General features: G+C 40.6%; 1 protein-coding gene across 5 annotated transcripts in view; it reads left to right on the forward strand.

The window, feature by feature from the left end:
- Nucleotides 1-9,198: 9,198 nt before the first annotated feature.
- HAPLN1 (hyaluronan and proteoglycan link protein 1) overlaps nucleotides 9,199-21,388 on the forward strand; it is a 92,899-nt gene continuing 80,709 nt past the window's right edge. For 2 of the 5 annotated variants that reach the window (XM_054033166.1, XM_054033165.1), the window contains exon 1: nucleotides 9,199-9,604. The gene's annotated coding sequence lies outside the window, so the exon portion shown is untranslated. Of the gene's footprint in view, nucleotides 9,605-9,901; nucleotides 9,923-10,055; nucleotides 10,077-21,388 lie in introns of those variants that run through there. The other 3 variants (XM_054033167.1, XM_054033169.1, XM_054033170.1) reach the window with 3 other exon arrangements.

Raw genomic sequence — 21,388 nt, forward strand, 5'->3', positions numbered from 1 at the left:
TGTGTATGTTTAATACTTTGTTTTTCTGAATAACTACTGACTAACCATACCTAATTTTTAAATTATTTTGAACCCTGTAAGAAGAATGTTGGCATGGCAAAACTTTGCAGATGAAAATTAAAAGGTAAGTAATGTCTTCAAGAATGCACCTGAGTACATTAAAATAATCCAATTTAGTAGTGGGAACTGTGGTGAGGTCCTTATCCTAGAGGAATATTCAGATTCTCTGAGCCAGCCAAGATGGTGGAAATAAATTTCAAGCCACTGCTATAACTTGAAGCTCCAAGAGCGATGATGGATGTAATTCCATTATAAGCCTGTTGATAATTGAGATGTTCTCAATTAAGAACAATTATAATCCCTATCAACTCATCTGCAGGTTCCCCATTACGTACCAGCATCTCTCCCTATCTTGTCTGGCTTGACTTTAACCAAGCTAGTTTTCATCTGGGATCCTTTCCTGACCAGACACTGGGAAAGCAAAGACTGCAGGATATGAAGTTGAAGAGAAGGAAACATAATTGACTTTCATCAGCATTATGGCTACTGCAGCTATGCATGTTATAAGCTATGCTGATATCATATATTGTGTGGGAATAGTGTTTTGCATGTTGAGAAATGATAGGTTAGATTCTCAGCTAGTTTCTCATTAGTTCACTACTTTGACTTCAGCGAAGTTAAGCTAATTTATAACAGCTGAGCATCTCTCTGAAATTCACTATACTATTTACTCTCAGAGGTGTGTGACGATCTTGATGTGCAAGTTGAGTAACGAGCAGTTTCATGATGTGGTTGGACAGAACAGGATCTGGAACATTACTGTCATTTCCGTTTTGTTTGTTGCCAAGTGATTGCCAAGGTGAGGAGGGGCCTAGGCCATTCCTTGCAGAACTTGTTTGTGCTTAGCCTGAATGCCTGAAATGTTTTTTGACTCATGCCTTTTGAACCATATTTGTGTATAATATTACTCTCTGCATCTAGATTGTTCTGCACCTATAATTTCACTCCTCCAGATGCATTCTTGAGTCTTTCCTGCCATTATTTAAAAGAAGTTCAGTGTCTTTTTCCAGGCATCCAATACTTAGGCTTAGTCTACTCTGGGGGTAGGGGTGAGGTGGGGGGATTGATCTAAGTTACGCAACTTCAGCTACATGAATAAGGTAGCTGAAGTTGACGTACTTAGACCTACTGACCGCGGTGTCTTCACTGTAGTGAGTTGACTGCTGCTGATCCCCCATCAACTCTGCCTGCGCCTCTCGTGGCGGTGGAGTACAAGAGTCGACAGGAGAGCATTTGGGGGTCAATGTATCGTGTCTAGACTAGAAATGTAAATCGACCCCTGCTGGATCAATCGCTGCCCGCCGATCTGGCTGGTAGTGTAGACTTACTCTTAATCTCTCCCCTACATCCTTTGCCCCCTGGCATGCTATCATTCCATTAGAGATCTTTTGTTGGTGACAACTAGTTGCAATTATTTCTCATAATACTCATACTTTTTTGTGTTACACTATATTGTCACAGACATATATTTCAGCTGCAGCATTATGCACACATAGCACATAAACTGTAAATTCCAGCTCCTGTATATAGAACTAGGAACTTGTCAACAACTAAGTGAACCAATACAGGATAGGGGTAATGAAAGGTTTGTGACAAGGTAACACACACCACTTCAATTTTAAGACATTTGCTTGACAGACACTGGAGTTTGAAAGTATTGGCAAAGTGAATAAAAAATAAATAAAAAAGAGGGAATTTCAAAATTAAATTATTATTTATTTTATTATAGCATCTACAGGCCCCAATCAAGATTGGGATGCCCTTGAGGTAGGTACAAACATATAGTGAGAGAGAGCTCCTGTCCTAAAGAGCATAGGCCCACAGCCACAAAAGTACAAAATCAAGAGGTTAGGCACCTAAATCCCAGTTTTAGGGTTCACTCTGAGGCAAAAAACTCCCACCCAACCCTGTATGTATCTAAACTCACTTGGCCCCTAAGTTTTCAAGGTAAACATATCCCAGGTGCCTACATTCTGCCTCTGTACATGCACACTGCTGTCTCTCACTAGGCCCCCAGCTGCCTATCTCCCACCTCAACCCCAGTGCAATCCACAAATCAGGAGAAGACCGGCATTTTCCAACGGCCCAATCATGTGTGTGTGTTCTGAGCCTGCTCACCAGATCGGGTCTCATTCAACATCAGGAGAAGGAGATACACCACTACTTCGATAGAAAGCGACCCAATATAACACAAATTCGGATATAACACGGTAAAGCAGTGCTCCAGGGGGGTGGGGCTGCACACTCTGGTGGATCAAAGCAAGTTCAATATAACGCAGTTTCACCTATAACACGGAAAGATTTTTTGGCTCCCAAGGACAGCGTTATATCGAGGTAGAGGTGTAGTTGCGGTGGTGCTGCCCCCCACCTTATAATCTCAAGAGTTAGAGCAGTGGTTCTCAACCAGGGGTCTGGGGCCATGACCAGCTTTCAGGGGGTCCACCAAGCAGGGATGGAATTAGACTTGCTGGGGCCCAGGCAGAAACCCAAAGTCCCACTGCATAGGGCTGAAGGTCGAGCCCTGAGGCCTGACACCCTGGGCTGAAGCCGAAGCCTAAGCAACTTAGCTTCAAAGGGCCCCCTGTGGCGTGGAGCCTCGAGCAATCCCTCTGCTTGCTACCCCCTAACACTGGCCCTGGTTTTATATGCAGAAAAATAGTTGTGGCACAGGTGGGCTGGGAAGTTTTTATAGCATGTTGTGGGGAAGAGGGATCAAAAAAGTTGAGAACCCCTGCATTAGAGCATTCACCTGAGATGTGGGAGATGCAGGTACAACTCTCTTCTCTGCCTGCGGGGGCAAAAGGATTTGTATAGGGGTCTTCCACCTCTCAGGAGAGCGCTCCAACCACTGGATATAGGATATTCTGTTATGGGGCACCCTCACTCTCTTCAGTTGAAGCTGTCCCACTGTGAATAAATAGTCATTGGAACAGAGGGACTAGTCTAAGGTGCCTATCTCTCTCCCTTCTTTAGAGCCAAGGTGCCTAACTCAGGCTTTGTGGATCACAGTGGTGTTTCTGTGATTTTCTTTTTTTTTTTAAACCTCTACGTTCGGTATTGTGCCTCTAAGCATTGCAAAGCCCAAGACCTTTTTGTGGCTCTGGGTCTTAGAATCTAAATAGAGGACAGAGAGAGGACTATTGCTATTCCCATTTTATAGATGGGAACCAAGACACAGACAGATTAAGTGATTTGCCCAAGGTCATACAGGAAGCAGAGCCAGAAATGAACCCAGAATTCCTGAGTCAGTGCTTTAACCTCCTCTCTATACTATTTTGGAATTAGAATTGCAGGGTGGACTTACAGTAGAGCAGTGCAGCTTTTAATGTAGTAAATAAAATGAAATAAGTAGCAGATAATCAGAATGGATACTTATGAATTAATAACATTTTATAAAAAGTATCCATCCATCCAGTTAGTATATTTATGGGAGAACAATATTTCTTTTAAAAATAGCGTAAACCTTGTTTCATTCTTTCAAGGGAACAAAAACATTGGTTGCTTAATGGAGGTGATCTTCTAATAAGGTTGCACAAGAGCTGTATATTTCTATGAATTAGCTACTTTGTGCCTTGGTAAAGGAGAGACCCCATCGATCAGAATATAGGTCTTTCAATAACTGTACCTACAATAAGCAACTGTTATTCTAACATTCCATCATAACATTGCATTTAGTTTTTAATCACTGGGTCTAAAATGATAATCATTGGAAGAGACTGGCATATGCTTTGAATCTGTGCTGAGCTGATATTTTTGATAAATGCATTAAGCTAGAATCTTGGCTAGGGCTCTAGCTGTTTTGCATTTTTGAAGAGCTCTAAAGAGGCAACTGAGGATTCACCATGATTGAGGAGAAACCTGTGGTGAGAGTGAGCTCTACACCACCCACTCCATTCCATCTCCACACCACATTAGAGTGCAGGGAGGGGAAAGGATAGAATGCACGGTGATTCTTGACAAGCACGGTGGACCCTGTGGAACCACTGCAGCTAGTGTCACTTTGAGGGGTGTTTCAGATGCTTTAAGTTATGCCTGTGGAGCCCATTTCAGCCCCAGCTGGCCCACAATCAAAAGAGAAAAGGTGCTATAAACCCCTGCTCTCCTCAGCATAAACTTGACACTTACAATAGCTAGCAGCAAACATTTGATTCTATTTCATTATCTAGTTTTATGAACCCATAATGCACCAGATTGAATGTTATTTTTCAAGGTTTTCTAGATGTATTTACACCAGACTACTTTTGTTTATTGTTCTTTAGTTACCTGAAACTGTTTTTTAATTAGAAGATATATTGAATAGCACTAAGCTTTTATTTTCTGGATATAAGTTATTTGTTTTTTTCTTTAATACCTTCTCATATAATAAATAGAGTTCTTAATACATCTGTTGCTGTGAAAAACACAGTAGAGTCATTAGGCCAGGTCCTAAACAAGAGCTTCTCCCATTGGTGTAGGTAATCCACCTCCCCAAAAGGCGGTAGCTATGTCAACAGGAGAAGAAGCCTGCTCATTGACATAGTGCTTTCTACACCAGGGATTAGGTTGGTATAACTATGTTGCTCAGGGGTTCAGATTTTCCAAACCGCTTAGTGACATAGTTATTTTGACATAAGTTGGTAGTGTAGACCAAGCCTTGGAAAGCTTCATAAATAAATGCATTGGGCCTGATTCTCCTCACATTTACACTTGTTTTAAACCACTGTAACTGACTCATTACTCTTGCTTTACACTGGTGTAAGTGAGGCAAAGCAGGCCCATTATATTCAGTGCTGGGCAAAACTTTCATAAAATTTCAAACAGGATCTTGTTGCAGGAGTGGTATGGAATCCTCTTCCATGTCTTCAGCAGTCTTCCATCTCCACTGAACGCTATAAAGAGGGTTAAGATAGGTTAGGCAATACCTTTTTATTGGATCAACTAGGGTTGTACTTTTGGAAAGGAGCAGGGTGCAAATTTTTCTTTCCCCTACAGGAGCCTAAAATAATCTTTCCTTCCTCTATCCTTGCACAGGTGTTGTCAACTGGGCAGAAGAGCTGATTGCTGTGTCTTGTTTCCAGCTCTCTTCCCCCCTCCCTCTACCAGTACTAGCTGGGAAGCTGGCTGCTATGTTGTCTGTCCCCATTATAGGTCTCTGATGACAATAAGGATGCTCAATGAAGACTGCTCTCCTTTAATGGGTGCTATTGTCCTTTTGGGATATCAGTAATGCCGTTCCTGATAACACCAGGCCAACCCACCAATCTGGCTGGATGTAGTATATTACAATGATCTGTCAACCACTAACACCTTTTTGTTCTATGACTCTGCAGCCATAGGCGTTAACAGGCCACTCCACCTTGAATGGTCCCTTACAGTACCTGCTAACTACTTATGCTAAAGAGTCTGTTCCTTTGTTGCACTTTGCTGTGATGCTGGGAGTACCTGAGCTCTGTGTGGCTCTTTCACCAGTAGAAATTGGTCCCATAAAAGATATTACCTCCTCCATCCGTCTAGCACATCATTGGCTAGACATCAAAGCACAGGCTGGGCACGCAGTCAGGGGCCTGAATCTGGCTGGCCATGACTTGATCAGTGGGCACGGGGAAGTCGCTCTGACTTCACCCGTCTCCGCTTCCCAGCGTGTGGTGCAGACGGTCACTGCCGCCTTTGTGACGGGCTTTGCAATCGGTCCAGGTCTAGTGTCTGGACTGCTCCTCTTCCGCATGTTTGCTCAGCTCCCTGGCTCCCCCGCAGCGGCGTGCACTGAAGTCCACGGGTCTGAGTCAGTGGGGGAAAGCGAAGCGGAGAGGGCGCTGGGGAGTGGGAGCCGCGGGCTGGGCTTGGCTGAGACAATAGCGCCACCTACAGCTCCCGGCCCAGAGCAGACCAAGCCGCGGGGCTGGAGCTGCTCGGTGAAATGACGCGGACTGCAGCGCTTCTCCCGGCAGCTCGCCCCAGCCTGGCTCCGGAGGGCCGCTCTGGAGCTCCTCGCTCAGCCACCTCCCGTCAGATATCGTCCCTTCCCCCCCCCCCCCGCCCGGCTTTGTCCCTGCTCCGCTTCCCGGCTCTCTTAGCGTCTCCCTGCTGTTTGATCTCCTTCCCCCCAGCTCTGCTGCTACCCCTTCGCCTGCCTCTTCCCCAGCCCAGCGCTCTCCGAGGTGGGTGTCCACGCCCTGCCCCATCAAAGGTTGCTCTGTTGTTGAAAGCCGCGGCTGTTTCCTCTCCAGCAAGCGCTGCTTGCTCAAGGCGGGACTCAATGGGCCTATATATGCCCCCTGGAGTTATAAATAAACGCCTATTTGTTCTGGAGGGAGGCATGTGGTCCAGGAGCTGTCTTCTCCACGGTTATTTTGGTGAAGAGAGAGAGAGAGAGAGAGAGAGAGTGTGTGTGTGTGTGTGTGTGTGTGTGTGTGCGCGCGCGCTTGGCTGGTTCTAATACCGTCCCCTGTGGTCCACTCCTCAATCACCCTCAAAGCTTTCCTGTATATAAATAGAGCCAGCTTGTCTAGCTCCCAGCAAGGGAATTATAATTGTTTAAATTACCACAAACACAAACATCCCATACATATCAGGGCAAAACTAAAATGGGAGGGCTTGAGGTCAACTTTATTAGATGTCTCCTCAGCTTTGGTGCCTCATTTATGAGGTGGGGCCCATATTCTACTTTATCCGATGAACAAGAGTAAAAGATGGGCCCCCAAGCCCACAAACTGTACCATCAAATGGCATTAAACAAAAAACACAACACAACAAACAAACAAGACACACACACACACACAACCCTGCACTCTCAGGCCTGAGCATGGCAAAAGCCTGAACCAACACCTGAATCCAGCCAAATTTTGGTCCTTAGCCCCCATATCCTGATGCCTACATAGGTTCTATCTGCTCCCATAGCACCAAACAATTCTAGCCCCTGATGCATCCCAGAGTATCAGTGACATAAAACATGGATCTGACAAGAATCCTGTGAGATCCATCCAATTGTTGGCTTTCCATTCATGAATAGAGCGCAAACATAATCATTTGATGCAGTAGGAGAGATTCTAGACCATGATGTCACCATCATCTCCTATAAAAGAATTCCAAGCATTGTGTTTCAGTGAAGTGACAATAATCCAAATCTGTCATCTTGATCTGTCTAGATACAAACAAATTTCATTCCGTAACATGGGAATTTTGCAACGGGATTGGTCTATCAGATGAGAATGATCACATTCTATGTAGTTTTAGTTGATCCACTCTTGACAGAGATTTTCAAAGCAGTCTAGGGAAATTAGAAACATCTTCCATTTAAATATGTTTACAATTAATGGAAGATGTGTTTAAATCCCTTAGATCTTCCATGATTTTTAATCCCATTTAAATGGAAGATGTCTGTCTAGACTACTTTGACACTCTCAGGCTGGGTCTACACTACCCGCCTGAATCGGCGGGTAGAAATCGACCTCTCAGGGATCGATTTATCGCGTCCTATTGGGATGCGACAATCGATCCCCGAATCGACGCTCTTACTCCACCAGCGGAGGTGGGAGTAAGCACCGTCGACGGGAAGCTGCAGAGGTCGATTTTGCCGCCGTCCCTACAGTGGGGTAAGTCGGCTGCAATACGTCGAATTCAGCTACGCTATTCGCATAGCTGAATTTGCGTATCTTAAATCGACCCCTCCCCCCCCCGTAGTGTAGATGTAGCCTCAGTGGCATAGGATACAGCTTTTCTGCTGTAAAAGGATAGCTACATTTACTGTCTCTCTAGAAAGAAAACCTCTTTCAGTTGAAAGATATGACCTGGACCTTGCTGGACTCAGTCCCCTATTTGAATATTTTCAAGTGCTCATGTGCCAGAATGTATCAGGGACCAGTTTTTTATAGTGGAAGTGGAACAGCTAAACTTAGTTTCTATTTGTGCAGTAAAATTTAGAGGTTTGTGGTCAAAAATTTGTTGGATCTGGCAAGACCCCGGAGCAAGGTACATGCATTTGTACTAGTCTTGTACCAGGATTTGTGACTGTCTGGAATTTTCTAGTCCAGTAGTCTTGACAACATGTATTGCCTATTTTGATGGTACAATTTAGGAACGTGGGGGCCAAAAAAATGGTAAGATCCAGCAGGCTTCAAGTGCTGGTATTCTGGTGATGCATCAGCATCTGGATTTCTGCAGTGGAACTGCAGTAATTGCACTTCTGTGTTTAGCTGGTAAATTGGGGGGGCTTGGGGAAAACATAACTGACTGAATCCAGGTGCTCGATACATGTTTTGCAGTGTTAATGTGCCAGTTTCCAACAGAGTCTGAGTTTTCTAATATAGCAAGCTGATACATTTTTTCTCGATTTAGACAGTAGAATTAGGAGTGTTGGGGTTCAGACAGGATCCAGGTATCAGATACTTGTTTTTTAATGCTATTGGGTCAGGATGCAATAGGATCCCCGCCCCCTGTAAATTAGAAGCAACTACACTTTTTTTCTATTTAAATTATATGATTTGGGCCCAAAAGATGCCAAGATCTAGATGAATCCAGGTGCTAGATCTGGGTTTGTGTACTGTTCATATGCAGGGACAAAAAAAAAAGTAAAAAAAAAATGGTGCAGTAGTAGCATCTAGATTTCCACTCATTTCATGTCATGGAATTTGGCATAGTGAACCAGACAACCATTGCATGGATCAAGCAGATAGGTTTTTGCAACGCTCATCCCACATGATGCATCAGATATTTTTGGTGCCCTAGGAGCAGCTAGGCTGTTTTCTCTTTAGGGAGATAAAATTGGGGCTTGGAGCCAAAATGTCACCAGATCCAGGTTTTTGTGACACTCATGCAGTGGATCAATGGGGCTCTCCTTTTTGTAACAGTTGGGGCTTGAGTTGTTCTCTGGTTTGATTGTACAGTTTGGGGCTTGGGTCCAAGATCCAGTTAGATCCAGCTTTCCCCTTCCCCTCTTATCTCACCGCTTCACTTACTTTCTTTTCCAGAAAAGAGCATCGTCCCATCTTTAGATATAAAGGGGGAAGGAGCTTGGGGGGAATGGAGAGACAAGTTGTGCGAAGTATCGTGTTTCGGAGGGTGTCAGGCACTCTCACTTGAGTGATCCCTTCCTGTGAAAAAACTCTGACAACTGCTCACTTTGTTTTTAACCTGGGGCGTGCGTGTGGTGTGAGGGAAAATTTTAGCTGCTAAGGGGGGCAGGACATCAGGACACTCGTAGAGAGGAGAACGTCAGGACAGATGTGAAGGGACAGTGCGCTGTATTGAGACGCCGCGGTGTTCCAGCCTCTCTGGGCACTCATTCCTGGGGTTTGAATGCATGTTGGGCTGTAATTAAGAACTCTTGGAGGCGTACTTAACTTGTGACGTGGTGCTTTTCTTTCCCTCTCGGTGAGAAAGTGGCTCCCTCTTCCCTGAATCAGGACCTCTGCCATCCAGAGTCACAAAGAGACATTCTGGACATACCTTACACACACGCACACACAAACTTAAGGTGAGCACCAAAAACTTGCTCTGCATTTTGTGTCCTCCGTTTCCAACTGCTGGGGAGTTTTGAGAGCATCTTAACTTTGGAGCTCTGGAAAAGGTAAAAACAAAACAATTTTTTTCGGGGGGAAAGACTTTCTTTCAAATGTATGGTATCCAGCAGGTAACGTCTCAAGGCATCAGCTATGATGCTGTACTAACGGGATTTTGAAGAGCTCTAGTTTGGCAAAAGTGGGAGAGAGGGCTTGAAACTGACTACCCTCCGTTTATCTGACTTTAAGTGCGCTGTGTTAATAGATGATATGAGAGATCATATTGCAACCGCAGATTCTGTTTGAAATATGAAAATGGCATAGTTTAGTCCACTGGCTTTCTCCTGTGAGACTATACATTTCACGGAGATTAATGTTTCCGAGAGGTAACTTCCCCATCTGTTAAAATCCTGTTAAAAGAGTTTACAGGACTTGGAAATGGGAGGATAGTGTGAGTTGAATGAAAAGCTGAAGAGCTGTGAATGTGTTTGTCCCACCCATTGCTTTAGGAGTGATCGTATTAGATGGGAAAAGAATCTGGTATGATCCATCGTTTTTTCAACATATTTTGCTATTGTCAACGGAAACGTGAGATAACATTTCTTTTGGGCACAGGCTTCTTTATTATCTCCACTTTAACAAGAATGCTAGGTTGCTATAGTAATATGAAAGTTAAATCTCTGAGATTTATCGATGCTATAATAACTATTTAGCCTCAAAAATGTTTATTTGCTTTTAATTGTTAAAAGTGGAAAACTCTCATTCCAAATGCTCCTCATGCCAAAATCAGAAGTGTTGGCTATGGATGGTTTAGTTGGAATGAACTTGTATAATGTATTCGAATTAAGTTGTCATATTGCTTTACATTCCTTTATCACTGGAAAAATACACAATACAGACATTGCAATTAAGAATTTTCAGTGTGGAATGTGTACATGGATATGTATGTATGTATGACATCATAAGGTCAAACATTGAGGAGTTCCTTGAAAGTTAGCAGTACTTAAAAAAAAAGAATTGTATGAATTAATTTCTTAAAGCTGAATGCAATATTGATTCATTACAAATGAACTTTACTAAAATGTAATGAGTTTTTAATATTTATGCAGGCATGTTTCATTGAGTATAAGTATGAAGTTAGCAATAAAATTTTCATTAGTTTTGTTAATGATAAGAGAAACTTGACATATGATATTTGAAAATGCAGATGCTGAAGAAGTGTAACTGGTGAGGGTACACCCTCTTGATAAAGCTTTCTTAGGAGCCAAGCTCCACTGAGTTTAACTGGCTAAGGTTCTCGCCCATATGTACAGCCTTTTAATGTAAAAAACTAATGTAATATTACATTTCAGATTAGTTATCCACCGAACTGACAATCATTACAAAAGGGGAAAATTGAGTTCAGTGGAGAACAACTGCTTTCTTAAGTGAAATAAATAATAAAGTCAATGCAGTAATCAAGACATTGCTGGTCTGCAATGAAAATGAGCCAAAAGGCCTGTCATCCTAATAAGAGCTCTGAATATCTGAGGCCTTTGAAAGGAGAAACACCATTTTGATATGAAGTGAAGCATTTAGCTGCAGCAATTTTCTGTTTCAGAGAAAAGACTGACAGTATAATTCAAAAGTATTGAAGAGATTTGCACAGTGAAGAATCATTTCATTATATCGCTGATGGGTTATTTCCTCTCACTTTCTTTTGGCAGGGTTAACACAGCTAGTGCTTGTAAGAAGGGTCTAGGGTAGTACACCGAGTTGCGCTTATATAGGAATGGTTTCTGAAAATACAGATTTGAGAGGGTCCTAACAGCATCCTTGTTGTTCGCTCTGTGTAATAAGGTGGGAAGGATGTTTTCCGGCAGACTGGGAAGACTCCAGAGTCTCCAGAGTTAATGTAGAAATGTGACAGGAAAAGGGTTTGGGGGTCTCTAAGCATGAGCTTTGGAGCCAAGAGAGCTGAATTCAAATCCTGCCTTGCTTTGTGACCTTGATCAATCACTTAACCTCCCTACACCTCTATAAAATGGGGGAAATAACATTGGTCCATCCTTTATGAAGTGCTTGGAGATCTTCAGGTGAAATACAAGTGCAACATGTTATTTTTGGTATCATATATCTTAATCATATTGAGAGATATAGTAAGTAATGACAAGAACTAAACACTTTGGTCTGAATTAATATTTGTTTCTTTTTATATGCTTTTCTATTGAAGTGGTACATAAATTATCATTAGATGTTGCAATACTGTGCACTTAATATATTACATTTTTAAACCAACAATTTGTCAATTAAAATCCCCAGAAAATTAAATGTAAATTTTTGAAAAAATCATTTTCAGATTACAAGCTTCTTCTGTTGCTTGTAAGGAATTATTAGACATTCTGGCTCCACTGTGAGTAACTGTAGAATACAGTCATGCACTTGAAAAGGTAGTTTGTAATTTGTAGGTAACAAAATGTTCTTTGGGGTAAAAATGTCTGAATATATTTAGGATTTCAATCAATGGCATTTAAGGAGGATTAGAGGAAACAGCTGGTTAAACAAATATTAGGTGTGGGGTGGATGCAATGGTATAAATTAATAATGCTGTTCTTTATTTACTCTATGAATGGGAGGTTTTGTGAAGATAAGATGACTTAAACGTGGTCACTGTATGCCACCTAGTGGATGTTGCAAACTGGGCTTTCACTACAGTATCATCTTCTATTTTTTTTAACTATCCACACATCTGTAACTAATCTAGTGCATTACTTAACAATAACAAGTCAACTTTATTTAGTTTTAGCATAAGAGGCACCAGCTAACTTTTTGTGTGTGTGTGAAATGCCAGTTGGTTGCAGTAAAGATCAGTTTAATTCCAGTTTAACATAATTTGACACCAATGGAGGTTTAGCTGTTTCCAAGGGGTAATTAAATCATGCAGTAACTAATACCCACAGCTCACATATAGTCTGGCATTTACTGTATTTTAAGCGTATATTAAAGAAGTGAAGTGTTTAGGGCTTTTGTGCTAATATTACAACAGGAAGGGATAAAGATCAGCAGTAAATATTTCAAAGGTACCTCTAGCAGTGCTTCCAAAAACTCCTTTACCAAGCAGAATGTGGTGCTAATAAAAATATTGTTTGCCACTAAATATTTCTTTCCTTGCCAGCAATAGGCAACGAAAATATTTGACCATTTCCCCAGAAAAGGGTCCTCAGCCTCTCCCCCTTCCTTTTCCTGATTCTCCCCCCATCTTGTTTCTCTCTGCTCCACAGCCTCTCCCTAACGTTCTTTCCTTCCCTTGGACACCTCCATCTCTTCTCTTCATTAGGGAAAGGGAATATGTTTCTTGGTCCACTGGTTTCCTCATTCAGGTACAGATCCTCAGTTGATGTAAATTATCATTGCTCCATGGAAGTTAATGGAGTGGTGAGAACTTATACCAGCTGAGAATCTACCCCTCAGTCGGCACTTTGGGAGTGGACTTCCAGACCATGTAATCTTCTGGCTACCTGCCTACCCATAACCTGTTCTGGAACTCAAGTGGCAACCACTGAAACCTGGTCTATGGAGCCAACTAAGAGTCTCATTTCTGGGAGGTACAGCAAAGCACCCTCAAATTGTATTAGCTCAAATGAGTATTGAGACTACTCAGTAAATATCTTGTGGGATCAGGCCCTATACACTTCAGTCACCCCTGACTTTTGTCACAATCTGAATAGTAAAGGAAATGGCATTGCTGACACTGTATAGAATAAATTGTCCTTTTCATTCACGGAACTTCAAAACAGGTTCTTTGTTTCTCTGTAATTAGCACAACAGGGTGGAAAACTTGAAATGATCAGTTGCTCTGAAAACAAACATTTAAAAGAAGCATTAAGAAATCACAGAACAGTAATCTGTCTGAAGCCTCCACTGAGTGCTTTGAGAAGTTTTCTCAAGAGCTGTAGTAGGCTGTTAACATGACGCCTGAGCTAATGGCTGAAGCCAGGGAGAAATTTGCTCTACCATGAATCAGGTGAAGTTTACCAATTTAAGTTGGAGAAGATAAAATGGCTCATCAGAAAATGTGCTAATTGATTTGATTGCATGCTTCATAGGTGGAGTAGATAGATTTAAAATTTTTATTGAGAACAGTTGGAACCATGACTGGGAATCAAACCCAAATCGAAGTAAAGAGAATCCTTGCTAGGCCTTAAGGTCTGTCCCACAGTGAAGCTTTTTTACTAATGGCACATTGAGCCACCGTCATTCTTCTGCAGCAGTGCACATCAGATGTAATGACAGAGTCTACATCATTAATCATGTGATAGAATGGAAATAAAATCATTGGAACAGAAAATTGTTACTGGATATGTACCTCCTGCTTGGGGAAAAAAATGTCATCTTGACATTTATCTAATAGCAAGAGACCATTATCTTGCAACAGCATTCCATTAACAGTATCTCTTAATTATTTTAAAGGCTTACAGGATATAAGGAACATATGGGCAGTGGAGACAGGTTAGATTAGAGATGTGTTTGGCAGAAATCCGAGTAGCAGAAAACAAATGCTTTGATGGAGAAGAGAGAAGAATTATTTAGTGATGGTTCAAATTTAGGGTTGATCGTTTTCAGCCCACATTTTTACAAGGTGATGGATGTATTAAAGAAGCCTTTCATTTTTAGTGTTATGTTATGTTACCAATATTGTATTTCTTGGTGAGTTATCAAATCAGCTAAACTGTATCAAATAAAACCTAATTCATTATACTGAATTATAATGATATCTACAAAAGATGTATAATATATTTTCTTTACTCTCTATGGTGCCTTACACATGGTAATACCATATATATGTGTGGGCATATATATGCGTGCATATATATGACCATGTCTGAGGCATGGTAATATATATGCACGCATATATATGAATATATATATGGGGGGAGGGGATGTGGGCCTTCCCTTTTGGAATGTGTAATTTGTTCATCAGATCCTGATGATTGAAAATCTATTGTTTTAAATTTCAGGCTGTTGCTGGTCTTTGGTTTCCAGCACATTGGCTATTACTTTCAATTGTTTTTAAACTGGCATCTCCCTTGTTTCAATGGTTGGTGGCAAGCGCTGCTTGTCACTGTTTTGGAGCCCATCTCCATGAAAGCCATGGCACAATGCAGCTTCATTCACTTAGGGCCAGATCCTACAAACCACCATATGAGTAGCTTTGCTCCCATGAGGACTCAATTGAAATTAATGGGAACGCTAATGGAATTTAAAGGAGGCTACTCATGTGAATAAAGTTGCCTACATAAGTATTTGTAGGATTTTGGTCCTTTATTCACAAATTGGATGAACAAAAAGAAACATGTACAACTCCAGTCCTGCAAACATTTACATATGCAAAACTTTATGTACATTATTAACTCTATTAACTTTTATACAGCAGCTCTTGTGAGTAAAGTTAAGCATGTGTTCAAAAGTTTGCAGGACTAGGGCCTATAATGGTTATATCTGTAATCAATGAATATATATGCTTAATATGTGAATTGACTTTACTTAGGCTGGCAGTATGAGAAAATACTGAAAGGTTAAATTGCTGAAGCTACTCAAAAATTGAAAACGAATAATTGTTCAGCTATTAATATTTAAGAAAATCCGACTCTGACTGAAGTCTTTCACGTATGTTCTGTACTTTACCTCCCAGAATATCAATGTCAAGGTTAATTTTACAACAAAATATCTGCATAATTCAATAAATGAAATACAAATCCATTTAATATTTAAAAATACATTTAGAATAAGAAAATGTTTAAAGATACATTCCAAAGTTTTTGGTGTCTATAGTAACACAAATGTGAACATATTATAACATTCAACCCAAAATAAAGTTTTAAAAGTGGCATATCAGAAAAAATAATTCAACCAGGCAGTGTAATTATTAGACTTAAATTCCAATTACTTCTTACTCTAGCTACAGCTACACTATTTATTTGTTTGTAACACTATATCATTACTGTACTGCCACCTTGTGGCAGCAACACAACACTGCAAACAACTTATTTCAGGTTTTTCACGTTACAGGTATAGGACATACAATAGAAAAGTTTCATATTTTAAATTTAATGTACAAACAGACAAACTAATGAATATATAATTGTTCTTCTTACATTAAATGTGCTTCAAAATTGCTAGAAATCTGGAGTATGTCAAGTTTTGCCTACTCATAGGAACTTAACTACTTCATATCCTTGATAATATCGTTTTCTTCTTTATTCTTACAAATGATTGCTCCTAACTGGATTTCATTTTGCACTGACTAGTCAGACAGATTTTTTTACTAACCTACTGTTGTGTGTTGCTTTTGGAGCACTGTATTACTGAAAATAAAACTTTATTTATGTGGGTACATGTTTGCATGTGTGCGTGACATACACACACACACATATATAAGCTCTCCTGCTGCTCTAATGTATTCTGGAGACTGGATGGGAACTTCAGTACCAAAGAAATGATGGGAGGGATAGGAATAATGCAAAGGTGGCCAAAGGCCACCTTTCAGTTCCTTTCTAGATTTTATTGCTAACGTTATATCATTACAGTATTTATTAAAACTATTTAGACTGATTTCCATCTGGTCAGAGTGGGTCAAGTTCTGTTCATACTTATGTTGGTTTAAATCCAGAGTAACTCCACTGACATCAGTGGAATTTCTTCAGAGTTGCATCAAAGTGAGAACATATATAGGCTCTCTATATATTCAGAAATCACTGGTGCAGCCATATTAAAAAGTAATGTGAACCAGGAGTGAAAAATGTACCTTTAGCCATGAAAATGCATGGAGAGGACCATCAACAGGATAGTAAAATGTCTGCACATGAGGCCAAACATCTCCCTTTACCGCCAGTAGTTGCACCACCAGTTGGTATTTTACCAAATAAAATTAATCATGTTGACCATTTCTTTAATTCCCTGTTCATAATTGAATACCTATTTAAAACATGACAGTCAGTAGTTCTTCCTAGTCCATTGTATTTGCCTGTGGGAAAAGATGCCATAGTCTCATAACATAGTGAGCTCCATTTTGATTTACATCTTGTATGGCTTTGCCGGTAGTTTTGTCCACTAAGTGTCACTTTCGTTCTTGATATTTTTAATATGCAATTTATCCTGGGAATTCCCCCTCCACCCACCCCAACTCAGCTGTTGCATATGCTTTTCAATGAATCCTGCTTTTGACACTTTTTTTTTCCAGATGAGTTAACTGAAGTACAACGGGTTAGAGTTTCAAAAGCAGCCTCTCTACTCTAGTTGAGCTTGAACTTTCATGTGCATTAACAGCATACCAATTTAGAAAGATGTAATCAGACATCTGATTGCTTGGGAGGGGGGAATTTTCAGAGGCACAAAAGGCAGTTAGGAGTAGGGAGACTGTGACGGGTTGGATCACAGAAACCCCCTTGGGGGCTGCGACCTGATGTGCAAAAGACTACCCCTGCTCCTGTTTTCCCTGCCAGCTCAGGACTCCAGCACCCTGTCTTGCTGAGCCAGACACTCCCGTCTGCTGCAACACAGACCCAGGGTCTGAATCACTTGCCCCAAAGCTGCAAGTTTACCTGAAAACAGCTCACAGAAGTGTGCTTGTCTTTAGCACTCAGATGCCCAACTCCCAATGGGGTCTAAACCCAGATAAATCCGTTTTACCCTGCATAAAGCTTATGCAGGGCAAACTCATAAATTGTTCGCCCTCTATAACACTGATAGAGAGATATGCACAGTTGTTTGCTCCCTCAGGTATTAATACATACTCTGAGTAAATTACTAAATAAAAAGTGATTTTATTAAATACTGAAAATAGGATTTAAGTGGTTCCAAGTAGTAACAGACAGAACAAAGTAAGGCACCAAGCAAAATAAAATAAAATGCGCAAATCTATGTCTAATCAAACTAAATACAGATAATCTCACCCTCAGAGATGCTTCAGTAAGTTTTTCTCAGGCTGGACACCTTCCAGGCCTGGGCACAATTCTTTCCCCTGGTACAGCTCTTGTTCCAGCTCAGGTGATAGCTAGGGGATTCTTCATGATGGCTCCTCTCCCCCCTTTGTTCTCTCCCACCCCTTTATATATCTTTTGCATAAGGTGGGAACCCTTTGTCCCTCTGGGTTTCCACCCCCCTCACTGGAAAAGCACCAGGTTAAAGATGGATTCCAGTTCAGGTGACATGATCACATGTCACTGCAAGACTTCATTACTTACTTGCCAGCACACACATATACAGGAAGACTCACAGGTAAACACAACCATCTGCAAACAATGGTCCTGGTTAATGGGACTCATCAAGATTCTAAACCATCATTAATGGCCCACACTTTACATAATTACAATAGACCCTCAGAGTTATATTTTATATTTCTTGTTTTAGATACAAGAGTGGTACATTTATACAAACTGGATGATCACACTCAGTAGATTATAAGCTTTGTAATGATACCTTACAAGAGACCTTTTGCATGAAGCATATTCCAGTTACGTTATATTCACTTTTTACCATATTTTTCTAAAACTATCCCAGTTACATTATAATCACTTATTATCATGTTTTTATAAAACCAAATAGACTGCACAATGTCACAGAGACAATTCCTTTTGAAAATCGATGGGAATTTAACACCTCACACATCTGTGCCTTTGAAAAATCTCCCCCTCCCTCAATCTGCATGCTATAATATGAGTTTTTACTTGTTCAGAATTGCAGGGTTTTAGAAGATGGGTTGAGGCTCCTTTGAATATGTAGCCTAACAATTTCAGAAGACTTCCATGGGCTCATACAGTGAGTGTCTCCTCTAGGAAATAATTGTTACTTCTTGTCTGTACCCATTTAACTACATGATCTTCTCAGCTACATTTCAACTCCCATTTGACTCCAAAATAACTAACACTAATCCAAATACCCAAAGAGTTATTCTTTTTATCTCATATTGAAATTCTGAGATGACATGAAAAAGGAATCTTCAGCTATTCTTTTCACTGCATTCAAGGATTCATCACGGGAAACAGGTTGATAGAAAGCTCAGATTTACTATACTTCAGAAAGGATAAATATCAGCAAAAATGTAGAGGTAATTAGGAGATAATGTCACTTGAATAAAGCATTGACACAGGATAATGTTCTCCTTCTATCAGAGGAATAGCTATACCATTTATAGAAAATATTGTGAATGTCAAAACAAAGCAGAGACATTTATTTGCAAACCAGAGGACATTGATCCTGTCAAATTGTCCGGTGATAGTAATTTTTATTTTTGGTACACCAGATGATTGATAAAGATGCTGTTGTTTTATCTGAGGGATGTTGGGACAGTACTGCACCACTACTGAATAGCTTCATTTTGTTTGACTTTCACCCTTCTCCTGGCATTACATCATAGAAATATGTCTACTTCCTTCTGGCTGATTGTGGGTTTGGGCAAATCTATATACAGTTCTGTGGACAGAGTGTACAAAAATCTATCTCAGAAATACCTTATCCTCTTTGTTGAAAGTGCCATGCAGTGACTCATCTTTTATTACATAGGAAACTGCCAGTGAATCTGTAATTTACATATTTTATACACGCTCTGTCAGTCATTTTTATTTCTGTGATCACTATACAGTTTTATAGGGTGTCGCTCATATAAAAGGATAATAAAAACTGCCTGGAAGCAGCAGCCTGCCTCATGAGGCAAAAACTTTTGATCACAAACAGCAGCTGAAGAGAGGGTGGCTGTGTGGCTGGCAGGGGCCAGTTTAGCGCCGAACCTAAGTTTAGCCTCAGAGCTGCTCTAAATTATGTCAGGTTGCAGTAGTCCCCATTCCAGAGCTCTGGTTCTATCCCCTCCTGTCCCCATGCCACCATGGTCAGGAGGGTGTGGCATAGACAAAGCTACACTGGTTCTTCATGAATCAGGGATTCCTTCATGTCCTGTTAGGGGAAGTTTACAGTCCTTTCATACTGCTCCAGGGCTGTAGCATGAGCAATAATCTGGCCCTACAACTGTGATTAAGAGTTTGCAGGGTCAGGTCATAGCTGTATACTGTGCAATATGCAAATATGTTTGAGCAAAATAGGCAAATTAAGGGGTCTCTTTAGCCCACAATTACTACTGATGTTGCTTCTTTTTCATAGGTGGCACATCTCTTTTGCAAGTGGCCACTTATGACTTGCAGATTTGGACAAAATGAAGATAGCAATTCTGGTCTTATGCAGATGTATAAACACCTTGTATATGGGAATGATGATCATGGGGATGATATCTGGGATTTACGCTGGCATCACTGTGGGGAGCATCTGGCTCATATTTTACAAACATGAAAGTTTAAGTTTAGTGTAAAATACTGTGTCAGATTCCGCAGGAAGTGCAACGGGAAGTGTTGCCCACTCTTGCAATTTTCATATCTAGTGTGTTTTTAGAGCCACAGCTTCTGGAGTCATGATTATATGAGAAGCTCAATTTCCATTTAAAATAAAAGTCTCTAGCCTTCATGCTTGCAGAAAAAAGCTTGAACACGTGAACCCTAAAGTTTAAAAAATCAGGAGCAAATAAATAAATAAACCCTTAAAATTTATTATTTTTATAATTTCATTATTTTTAGCTGATCTCATGATTTTTCAAAGGTTGGGGTTGTCAATTCTAGAAGGGAGACTTTAAATTCCTACAGTCAAACTCTATTCTGCATTATTTCCATATGTATCAATTGGGGACATGGGAATACTACCAAGGGAGTCATTAATTTTGGCTAAAATGGTGATGGGTACCTTCCTGACTGTTGGATATTCAACAGCCAGAGAAAAGGAGGTGAGGGCAATATGAGATAATAGTAAATTTCTCAGACTAACAGCTCCTTTAATCTGGGGATTATCCTGAGGGAAAAAGAAAGGGCCATGCAACCAGAAGTTCAAAGTTTACCAACCACATCAAACATTATGATTGGGGGTCGTCTACAAAGAAGGGCTCCAAAGAGGAGAGAGATTGAAGCTGCAAAACTCTCTTCCCCAAACAACACAACAGAGATGGGGAAAGAAAGCTCCCCCTTTCCCAGGTAAATATTTTTTTAAATGTTGCCTAATCCTAATCCCTAGTTTTAGCTAGTTCCAGATGATCTTATTTTCATGAGCTCTCTTCCCTAAGGCAGATCTTCGGTTACCCGCTCCCCATGAAGCTTTGAATTGTTTTAGACTTTGACTTTCAGTCCAGCTCCTCCCACTAAACAGAAAGCTATGGATACGTCATGTTTGATTCAGTGCAGAAAGCATCTTTTGTGTGCCATGTAATTTTTAGCTACACAATGGCAAGGCCCAACCACTTCACATGGATGTACATTCCTGAACAGTGACTAGAGTAAACCAAATAGAATTGACCCTGGCACCATTTTCTTCAATATGAAATAAAACAACATAAGAATATGTCCAAAACCACAGGTGCACAAAGTAGATAAGTTAAGAGCAAGGTAGAGAGATCACTGCACAATTTAGTAAAATTTTCCATTTAATTGCTGGAGGAAATTATAGTATAATTACTAATCAAGAAACTTGAGTGATATTCCAAGCTCCATCACCTTGCTGCATATTAACTGTCTGCCACTGGGATTGAGAACTTCTCTGTGCAGACCGTAGTGTCAGCAAAGGATTTGCAGGGAATCATTATTGCTATGGAGTTAAAACTTCGTCATTTAAAAGTGGTAATTGTAGCTGCTATGCCAGCAGATAGAATATAGAATAATATTAATTGGAAAGAGTACATGGGGATCTGTGAACAGACATTATTTATTTTCTTTTAATTATTTCCCTTATCTATTAATTGTTCTGGAGAGGAAGGATAGCCCAACAGCTAAGGCATTAGCTTGGGA

The sequence above is a fragment of the Malaclemys terrapin genome, chromosome 6 (genome assembly GCF_027887155.1).
Source record: "Malaclemys terrapin pileata isolate rMalTer1 chromosome 6, rMalTer1.hap1, whole genome shotgun sequence".
Lineage (NCBI taxonomy): Eukaryota > Metazoa > Chordata > Testudines > Emydidae > Malaclemys > Malaclemys terrapin.